Source organism: Antechinus flavipes, chromosome 3 (genome assembly GCF_016432865.1).
Source record: "Antechinus flavipes isolate AdamAnt ecotype Samford, QLD, Australia chromosome 3, AdamAnt_v2, whole genome shotgun sequence".
Classification (NCBI taxonomy): Eukaryota; Metazoa; Chordata; class Mammalia; order Dasyuromorphia; family Dasyuridae; genus Antechinus; species Antechinus flavipes.
In genome coordinates, this window is record NC_067400.1 from 581,466,724 (window position 1) to 581,478,100 (window position 11,377).

The window sequence follows — 11,377 nt, forward strand, 5'->3', positions numbered from 1 at the left end:
CATAGACAGACATAAATACTATATACAGAGAGAGACATAAATTCTATAGACAGAAGGAGACATAAAGAGACAGAGACCAGATAGACACACACAGGCACGCACATACACACACACAGACAGCATTGAAGTGGAAAGGGTAAGACCAGACACAAAAGGCAGAAGAGAGAGGAGAGAGGACTGGGGGGTTGGGGGGGAGAAGGAGAAAAGCGTGAGTGAGGAGAGAGAAGAAGGGAAGAGGAGAGGGGAGGCAGTGAGGAAGGAGAGCGGAGCTGGAAGAGAGGAAAGAAAGGAAGAAGGGGAAAGGGAAGGGGGCAGAGAGCGCGGGGAGGGGAGGAGAGGTGGAAAGATAGAGAGGCAGAGGGAGGAGAAGGCGAGTGGGGAGGGGAGGAGAGGAGGAGTCGAGGGGAGGAGAGAGCGCGCGAGGAGGATGAGAAAGACCTGAGAGTGGGGAAAGCAGGAGCAGGAGAGAAGGAGAGAAGCAGAAAAAGGTCAGCAGGAAAGAAAGGAGGCGGAGGGCGAAAGAGGGAAGATGAGGCAGGACTGGAAGCCGGGAAGGCTGGGGGAAAGGTGAGGGAAGCGGTGCTAGCAGCCCCCGCTCAGGGGGAGAGCCTAAGGGCCGATCCTCGGAGCCCTGCCCAGACAGCGCCTGGCCAGCTGGTAAGAGGACCATCCCCTCGTCCCGACTTTGCCTCCTGGACCCCAACCCACCCCGCGGGCAGGTGCCCTCCGAAGTGGCCGAGCGTCCAGGGGCTGCAGCCTGAAGCTGACTGGGAAGGCAGCTTCCAGTGTGCGCGTGTCAGCCAGTCTTCGGGGCACTCAGTTGCGGGGCTGAGGAGGGGGCAGTACTTGGGGAAGGGGCGTATCTTCACCACCCCCTTCCCCAGGCTCCAGCCTGCTTCCCGCTGGCAGGGAGCGGCGGTGCTGGGGGCCTCCCCCAGCCTCAGCCCCTCCTTCCTCACCAGGTCTTTGGGGCGCCCCCTCCCTCTCAGGGGGAGGGCGGTGGCGAGCCTCCGGCTGGGCATCTGCAGTCCCGGGAAGGGTAGGGGGGCTCCCGGGGAAACTAGACTATGATCGGAGGAAGCCCAGAGGAAAGGTCCAGGCGGAGGGGGGAGTTGGCAGCGGGTGGGGCCCACCTCCACTTCTCCCTACCCCCCCCCCCCCCCCGGTCCCAGGAGCCTGGGGAAGGGGCCCTGCAGCTCGAAGCCTTGGAGGATGGGCGGCTGCTCTGAGAGCCCCAGGTAAGTGGGAGTCTTCTCCTGCTGCCAGCCTGGGCGCCCGCTGGGAAGAGCCAGGTGACAGACGAGCCTGCGTGGGATCACCCCCCCTAGCACTCAGCCCGCACTCGCTCCCCAAGCGCCCCGGGGCAGGGAGCTGGGGACAGGTGCTGTGCCCCACGTGGCCGCGAGGCGGCCGCGGGAAAGCCCAGCCCTGCCCCCTGCTGGCGAGCGCTGGTGCCGCCTCCCGCCGTGCGCCAAAGCCGGCCAAGGTCGGCAGGCTACCATCCTCCTGTAGATGCGTTGACCCAAGCCTAGAGCGCGGAGTCCGCACTGCTCTGAAAGAGAACCGGGGCTGCTCAGAACGGGGAGAAACGGACTCTGCGGTCACAGCGGCTCCGTTCAAATCTTAGCCTCCATGAGGCACAGCGTCCCTGGACTTGTTTCCTCTTCTTGTTAGATGAGTGGGTTGGGTCATATGCATCAGCCCACGAGCTCTAGGTCATAGATTATGGAGCTAGAAGGGCCCTTAGAACCCGGGATGTCAGAGCTGGGAGGGCCCTTAGAACCCGGGATGTCAGAGCTGGGAGGGCCCTTAGAACCCAGGATGTCAGAGCTGGGAGGGTCCTTAGAACCCGGGATGTCAGAGCTGGGAGGGCCCTTAGAACCCAGGAGGTCGGAGCTGGGAGGGCCCTTAGCACCCAGGAGGTCAGAGCTGGGAGGGCCCTTAGAACCCGGGATGTCAGAGCTGGGAGGGCCCTTAGAACCCAGGAAGTCAGAGCTGGGAGGGCCCTTAGAACCCAGGAGGTCAGAGCCGGGAGGGCCCTTAGAACCCAGGAGGTCAGAGCTGGGAGGGCCCTTAGAACCCGGGATGTCAGAGCTGGGAGGGCCCTTAGAACCCGGGATGTCAGAGCTGGGAGGGAGCTTTAGAACAGAGAATGTCAGAGCTAGGAGGGTCCTTAGAACACAATGAAAGGTGCCTTAGAAGACAGAATGTCAGAGTAAGGAAAGCCCTAAAAACGCAGAATGTCAAAATTGGGAGAGCCCTTGAACATAGTATATCAGAGCTGTGAGGGCCCTCAGAACCTAGAATGTCAGAGCTAAGAGAATTTTAAAAGATTATCTAGGCTAATTTTAACATTTTATATGAGTGAATAATATGAGGATCAGAGAAAAATGAAATGAAGCTGGGTGTTCTAGCAGCAGGAGGACTAGAACTCATGTCTCCTAACTCCCAAGTTTGTATTGTTTTCAGTTAGCATAGAAGTATAATGGGGGGAAAAACAATTGGGTTTCCCCTTCTAGCTGCAGCCTGCAGAATTTTAAAAAGATATAGTATGAATCCCTTACCTCTCTCCTATCCAGTGAGCCCTCTTTTATTGGGGAAAAAAGATGGGGGGAATAGGTCTACCAAAGCAATAAATACATCAGTTGAGCCTGGTAATATATGCAGTGTTCTGTCCCCCTAATCCCCCTCCTCCACAAAGCAAATAGGAGATTCCTTTTCTCCTCTGTCCTTCAGGATTGGAACAGACAGTCTAAGTCTTGTGCTGTGGAAACCTCACATTGCCTTAAGCTTTTGATCCATTGAATCGGTTTATAGATTTATAAATTTACAGCCGAAAGGAACTTTAGAGATTGTGTCCAAGTCTTTAACCATACAGATCCAAAGAGATTAAGTAAGTTGCTTTGGGTGCCACAGCTAGTTTACAGCAGTTTATAGCTTTATTTATTTTTATAGTTTTGGCAGAATTCAAATTCAGATCTTCCTGACCCCACGTCTAGCATCCTTTCCACAATAGCATTCTTGGACCTTAATATGCAGTAGGGATGGAGGAAGATATGAGTTCACATTCTGCCTCTTATACATACATACATACATATATACATACATACATACATACATACATATATATATATATATATATATATATATCTCCAGCAAGCAGTGACACAGTAAGTAATCTGAATTGTACGTGGCTCTTTAAAACTAACCTTTTAAGTTATTCATGGGGGAGTAGCAGCTAGATGATGCAGAGCACCAGTCCTGGAGTTAGGAGGATCTGAGTTCAACTCTAGCCTCAGACATTTGACACTAGCTGTGTTACCCTGGGCAAGTCACTTAACCCTTGCCAAATTTAAAAAAAAAAAAACATTATTGATAGATGGTTGAAATCTGCCTTGGTATAGAGAATCTTTATCATTGATGTATGCAACAGGATTGGAACCATCAAAGCTCTTACCACATAGACATAAATGGAAAATTTTACACAAAGGAATAACTGGGAGAGGGAGGCAGGTTCAAGGGACTTTTCCCAGGAGCTAAATAAGGCCTGGGTTTGCTTGGCCCCCAATCTCCCATGGCTGATCAGGAGAAATGGATAAGTTTAAGCAGAGAAGTAGCTGAGCTCCTATGGAAGTGTCCAGAACATAAAGAGCAAGTTTGAAAGGAAAGGGACACTTTTAATCTGATTTTTCTTGTGCAGCATGGAAATATGTTTAGAAAAATTGCACATGTTTAACCTATATTGGACTACTTGCTATCTAGAGGAAGGAGGAGAGAGGAGAGGAGAAAAAATGGAACACAAGGTTTTTACAAGGGTGAATGTTAAAAACTATCTTTGCATGTATTTTGAAAAATAAAAAGCTATTATTTAAAAGAGAAATATTATTAACAACAGAATAAAATATCATATATATATATTTTACTTAATAGCTTTTTATTTACAAGATATATGCATGGGTAATTTTACAGCATTGACAATTGCCAAACCTTTTGTTCCAATTTTTTCCCTCCTTCCCCCTACCTCTTCCCCTAGATGGCAGGATGACCAATACATGTTAAATATATTAAAGCAAATATCTTATAATTTTTTTTAAAAAGAAAGAAAAACGGGGACAGCATAGAAGTAGGTGGTGTATATGTTCAGTTCAAATCAGCAAATTTTTATTTATCACTTATTATTATATTGGAAGCATTGGGCTAGGAACTAAAGATAAGAGGGCAAAAACAAATAGCGTCTGATATTGTGAGAGTTTATTCAATTAGGGAAAAGAACCCTGATGAGGGAGTTGGAAGACCTGTTTCATTGGTTCTTCTCTCCCCCAGCCCTGAACCTCCCATATGAATATGAGTAAGTCAATTTCTGAGCCTTCATTTCCTCATTCATTAAAAGAAGGTGCTGGTTCTCTTTGGCTCTGTTCTGTTCTGTTCATGTTTTGTTCCAATGTTTATATTCAAAAATTCTTCCTTCCTTCCAGCCCTGATATTTTGTCTTCCAAGGGTCCTTCCACCTCTGATATCTTCTGTTCTAAGGTTCCCTCCCAGCTTTGTTATCCTCTGTTTTAAGGTCTCCCAGCTCTGATATTCTCTGTTTTAAGGTCATCCTAATTCTGATGATCTCTGTTCTAAACTCCTCTTCTTGCCTGACTTTCTGTGTTCTAAGGGTTCTGTTTTTATAGTAAAATTGATTTTTAATTCTATTTTATTATTTTTATGTTTTATTTTATTTTCCCCAGTTACATGTAAAAACAATATTTTCTGTTATACATGTACATTTTTTTTTTACATATTTCCTTATGAATCATGTTGGGAGAGAAAAATCGAAACAAAAGGGAAAAATCACGACAGGGAAAAAAATAGAAGAAAAAGGAAAAAAAAGTGAACATAGCATATGTTGATTCGCATTCAGTCTTCATAGTTCTTTCTCTGAATGTGGATGGCATTTTCCATCCAAATTTTATTAGAATTGCCTTGGATCACTGAACCTCTGAGAAGAACCAAGTCTGTCACAGTTGATCATTCTGTATTCTGAGGCCTTCCCAGCTGTGACTTCTGTTTTAAAGGCCCTTCTAGCTCTAATATTCTACATTCTAGAATTCCACCCTAAACTAACATTCTATGTTCTAAAGCCCCCTTCTAATTCTGTCTGCCTCTTTTAACTCTGACTTTCTATGTTTCTCCTAACTCTGGTCCCTTCCAATTCTGCTACTGTGTGTTCTAAGAGTCTTTCCAGCTCTCATATTCTATGTTCTAAGGTCCCTTCTAGATCTGAGGTTCTATATACTGAGCATGTTTTAATATTAGCACTCAATAGTCTAAGATCCAGTCTGTGTTTTAAGATCCCCTCTAGCTCTAACATTCTGTTTTACAATCTCTCTAACATACTAGGGCTTTGCAGGAGGGGTCAGATCGACAGGTGGCTCCCTTCAACTTTCCCCCTCCCACCCCTCCCCACTCCCACCTCCCCCACCCCAGTCCCAAACCCTTCAAATCTGATTTCACCATTCTTGTCTTAAAGCGCTGTCCAAGGTTGTGCATCTCAGTTGCTAACCACAAAGGATTTCTTGACTTTTCTATGGGATTTGGTCCTGTTTTATACCCTTTCCTCTTGGATTCTGTACCTTCCCTAGTCTTTCCATGATCTTACTCTGTTTCTTTCTAAATTAGCTTTGATTTATTGTCCTCTTCTCATCTCCCTAAATGTGGGGCTCTAGACTAGACCTTCTTGCCTTTTTTCTATTACTTCCATCTGCTCTCATAGGTACAGTTATCACCTCTTTCTAAGTCTTTCTAAAATCTAACTAGCTTGAATCTCTACCTTCAACTTCTCGGTCCAACAGCCTGCTGGACAACTCTATACAAGTTTTCCCTTTCACCAAACTTTTTTTTTCTTTTTCCTTTTTTTGGGGGGGAGGGGGGACTGGGGTATAGAATAGAGATAGTGTCCACACACAATGGCTGTTTTATTAATATTGGTTGAATTAGATTGAATTGCTTCCATAGTGGATAGGGATTAGGTTTTAGGAAGCAGCATGGTGCAGATTCTCTGAACAGCAGAATGTTAAGGGGTCTCCCTCTAATGGGAAGTCTTTGACTGAAAACTTGTAATCACTCATCAGGTTTGATGTAGAAGACTATGGGACTTGGATGGCCTCTGAGAGCCTATGAGTCTGTGAACTAGACAGGAACAGATTTAAGAAATCTGCCTGAAAAACTGGAGATGTGATCCCATTTCACATCTCCCATTTGGATCATGTAAATACCAAATGTTTAATTTCTTGGTAATTAATTCAGGTAATTAGTACCTTGTTTATCCAGGCCAGGGATGATTAAATCCCTGTTCTTGACTCAAAATGGCTTTACTTCATCAACTAAAATACTCCCTTAGGCCCAGACTGGGACATCAGCCGGGCAGGGGATCCCTGGGGGACAGACAATATTGCCTTGAACACTGCCCCAGGGGAGCTACTCATCCTCATCAATTTCTGTTGAAAGTTGCTCATCTGTTGATGGGCTGGGAGAGGAGCAATGGAACCATCTGATGCTTTTGATCTGTAATAAGGAAGAAAGTGAGAGAGGTAGATAAAAGGCACGTTCAATTGGTTGACCAGAAAAGATGAGGGGACAAGGAAATAAGCATTTAGTGAGCACCTTTTATATGCCAAACGGCAGTGCTAATCTAGGATCCCTGGGTCTGATTCCCTCTTCTGTTATCTGCTGGTGTTCAACCCACTTTCCTTCCTCTCTCTGGGTTTTGGTTTCTACATCTGGGAAATGGGAGGAATAATCTTCTGCTTCCCTAACAGGAAAGTTGTAAGATTCAGATGAAATAATGAATATGAAAGTGCCATTTATGTTTGAGTCAAGAACAAGGATTTAACCCATCCCTGGCCTGGATAAACAAGTTGCTAATTACCTGAATTTTAACAAGGGAGGAAATGAATATGTCATATTTCACCTTTGTGGGGGATGGAATATAAGCTCTATGAAGGCAGGAGCTGTTTTATTTTTTTCTCACAGGCACATAGTAGGTCGTCAATAAAAGCCTAGTGATAGATTATATCTTGTGATCTGTTTTTTCACTTTTTTTGTCCCTCCTGCAGGCAGTGGTATAAACCCCAAAGCTTGGTATATTTGTAAGCACTATAATCACTTGCAATATTCCCTCCACTCCCAGGTCAGTCAGTGAGTCAGTATGGGCATTTATTAAGTGTCTCTTATAGGCTGGCACTGTTCTCATTTCATAGATGAGGTAGCTGAGACTCACTCACAGGCAGCAATGGTGCTGAGATTTGAATTCAGACCTTCCCTTTCTAAGACCAATGCCCTTTCCACTATGCCACTATTAGCTAGTTTTCTCCAGGTAATAAGAGCAAGAGCACTGGATTAGGAGGAGGAAGACTATGGTCTCAGCTCCATTCTCAGCTAGCTTTTCTTTCCTGTGCTTTAGTTCCTTCTTCATTAGAGTGACAAGGATGAACCAGGTGGTCTCTAAACTCTAGCATTCTCTTCTGCAACTCCTATTCCAAACTTCCCAATTTTAAGCAGCTCAAATAATGTTCAAGGACTAGGAATAAAAAGTAACATTCCCTGTGGTCTTGTCATAAAATTATTGAGGTAATTAGCTGGAATAGTGCATAGAATGCTGAACTCAGGAAGACCTGAGACTTCACTCAGACATTTCCTAGCTGTATGATCCTAGGCAAGTCACTTAACACTTGTCTGCCTTGTTTTCCTCAACTGTAAAAAGAATTGAAGAAGGGAATGGTACCTATTTCTCAGGATTGTTGTGAAAATCAAATCAGATAACTTTGTAAAGTGCTTTCTTCCTTCTTCCTTTTCTCTTTTTTCCTTTCTTTCTTCCTTCCCTCTTTTCTTTTATTCCTGCCTCTCTTCCTTTTTCCCCTTCTTTCCTCCCCTCCTTTCCTTTAGGAAGACTTGAATTCAAATCTAGTTTCAGACCCTAACTAGTTCATGACCCTGGCAATTCACTTAACCTCTGTCTGCCGCAATTTCCTCAACTGTAAAATGGAAATAATAATAGCACCTACCTCACAAGTTGTTATAAAGCTTAAATGAGATAATATTTGTAAAAGCAGTTACCAAAATGCCTGGCATAAAATAGGTGCTTAATATATGATTGTTCTCCCACACTCCTTCCCTTTTTTTCTCCTTCCTTCCCTCCCTTTTTCTCTCTCTCTTTCCCTCCCTCCCTTCTTCCCTCCCTTCCTTTCTTCTTCCCTCCCTTCCTTTTTTCTTTTCTTCCTTCTTCCTTCCTCTCTCTCTTCCTTCCTTCCTTCCTTCCTTCCTTCTTCCTTCCTTCCTTCCCTCATTCCTTCTTTTCTCCCCCCTCTTCTTTCCATCTTTGATTTAGAGTTCAAAGTGATCCGAGAGGGTTACATGGTCACATGGAAAGGAAGTGATAGTCAAACCAGGATTCAAATCCTCTGGCTGTAAGCCCAGTGTTTTCACTGTGCTGGTTGTATCACCCTTTCGTGATTATTAATTATTAAGGTCCCAATTGCTGCAGTACCTCAGAGCATTTTGATAGATTTCCCTCATGTGATCTTATCCATCCGCCTAGGATGCCACCGTGTGGTCACAGATTCACAGAACTGAACTGCAGGCTTTCCCAGGCACCTTGCCACCTACCCTGCTGTTACCTCAACCCTTTCTCTACCTGCTACAGACCAGGCCATTCTCTACTGCTGTGGCGCCATTCTCCCAACTGGAGCTCCTACTCTGTGCTGTTCTGTTCGGAGAGATCGCATCATATTTGTCTATCCCCAGTCTACCCATGGATCATGCTTCACCACCAGTCTTCAGCCACGCTTCTGTTAATTTAAACATTCTTCCCCCCACTTTCAATCTCTTGCTCAAGGAATAGCGATCAAAGCAACACTACCATTGCTCCTCAAAGGCAGAGGTGTAGATGGTATCAGTTACCAAGTCAATTCTACTCCTTAACCATCTCTCCCCTTTTGGTTATTTCCTTTTGTCCTGTCACTTTCTTTGTACATATTTATGTATGTTGTCTTCCCCATTAACTCCTTCAGAGCAAGCACTGACTTTTGCCTGTTTTTGTATGGCTAGCACTTAACCCAGTGTCTGGTACACAGTCAGTGCTTAATAAATGCTTGTTAATTGATTGTATTTTTACTACCTCTACCCCCTTGTCACAGCATACTAGACTTGGACTCTTTCCTTCTTTAATTCATCTTTCATTTTACTATCAGATTCATCATTCTTTTGCAGAGATCTGCTTGTATTACTTTAAAAAATATTCAATGTTTTCTTATTGCATCTGAGAAAAGTTCATCATTCAAGGCCCTTGGTTCCTATTCTCCTAGTCTACAGGCATTCTATTGTCCTGCTGAGACCGTTAGGTGGTAGAATGGCTAAATTGTAGGGCCAGAAGTCAGAACCAACTGAATTTAAATCCAGTCTTGTGGCCCTGGGCAAATCATTTTACCCTATTCACCTTAGTTTTCCCATCTGTAAAATGAGCTGAGAAGGAAATGGCAAACCACTCTAATATCTTGGCCAAGAAAACCCCAAATGGGATCACAAGGAATCAGATACAATTGAAATGACTAAACAATAATCACAACAGTAGATGTAATATCTCAATAGGCGGTTTAAAGTTTTCCTGATTCCATGCCTTTATTTATACAGTTCTCTGCACTTGAAATGCCTTTCCTTCTGTTCTGCAAATACTGAATTCCTACTCAGTTCCAGGGGCAGCTAGATGATACAGTGGATAGAGCACCAGCCCTGAAGTCAGGAGGACCTGAGTTCAAATTTGACCTTAAATACTTAACACTTCTTGGTTGTGTGACTCTGGGCAAGTCATTTAACCTCAATTGCTTCAGCAAGAAAAGGAAAAATCCAACTCTAATATCACCTCTTCCAGGAAGTCTTCTATAATTATTCCCACCCCAGTTGGTAAGGCACCTTTTCCCTAGAATATCATAATACATTTTGCTTGCTTTGCTCTAATGCATTTATTGAATATTTTAATATTCCCCATAATATTACTAACTGGAAGAAAAGGAAGGAATAAGCATTTACATAGCATCTATTATGTACCAGATACTAGGCCAAATGTTTTATAGATATCATCTCATTTGATTCTCACAACCACCTATGCTGTTATTATTCCCCTTTAACAACTGAGGAAGCTGAGATTAAAACCTGCTGAGGATCACACAGCTATTAAGTGTTTATAGCTGGATTTGAACTCGCATTTTCCTAACTCTATCCACTGCCCCAGCTGTCACTAGTACGTATTTAACTTTCATTGAAATTGGATTGTGTTGTTTTTGTCTATGTCTGCATCTGTTCTCTATTGGAGCATCTCGACCTTTTATCTCTCCAGCACTTACCATCATATTCTGACATAGTAGGTCTTTAATATGTGATTATTAAGTGAATGAATGAACACGGAATGGTGGGTCATAGAATGTCAGAGCTGGAAATACATGATATTTACATATAAAACGCAGACTTGGGATCGGAGTGCTGGAAAGAATATCAGAGAACATCCAATCCCACCACATCTCTAAAGGAATCCTCTCGATAGCAACACTAATAAGTCATCACACAGTTCTCCCCTGAAGACTTCTAGTAAGGGAGTCCCACTAATAATCATTTGCTAATCATGCTAATAATAGCATTTCCATAGTGCTCTGAAATTTATAAATAACTTAATAAATACTTTCTCATTCTAGCTTCATAGTAAACCTGAGAAGTAGATGTTATTATTCTTGCTTTGCAGATAAGGAAACTGAAGCAAATGGGGTAGAGTGATTTGCCCAGGGTCATATACCTAGTAAATATCTAATGCTGGATTTGAACTCAGGAAGATGAGTCTTCCCTGACTTGGAGCCTGATATTTTAGCCACTGACCCACCTGGTTGCCCTGTGCTAAAGAGGATATATATGAGAAAGTGAGACAGGACCTACCCCACCCCCATTTCACCCTTTATCCCAACAAACATACACATATGCCATACACAACACAACACACACACAACACACACTACACACCACACCCACACATACATATACAGAGTTTTTATATTACTAGTATTTTCCAATAGATCTCTCTCCTCTCCCCTAGAGAACCACTTTTTGTAACAAAATAAAAAGGGAAACAATATAGCAAGACTTGTTCAACATATCAATCAAGTCTGACTTTATCTATCATGTTCCAGGTACTCCCCACCTCTAAAAAGAAGGGAAGTGCATCTCCTTATTTAGGAGTTAACATTTTAACAAGGAGGGACATCACTAAATGGTGCCGGTGGTCAGGGAATAGTGTTCAATAATCAATAAGCCTTTGTTAAGCGATTACTATGAGGGGGGCAGCTAGGTGACC

At 43.8% G+C, this 11,377-nt stretch overlaps 1 protein-coding gene across 1 annotated transcript in view; it reads left to right on the top strand.

Moving 5' to 3' along the window:
- The first annotated feature begins 444 nt into the window (after nt 1–444).
- The window catches only part of HTR1D (5-hydroxytryptamine receptor 1D), a 20,221-nt gene continuing 9,288 nt past the window's right edge, over nt 445–11,377 (top strand). Inside the window, exon 1 of the mRNA XM_051988281.1 lies at nt 445–657. The gene's annotated coding sequence lies outside the window, so the exon portion shown is untranslated. The remainder of the gene's footprint in view (nt 658–11,377) is intronic.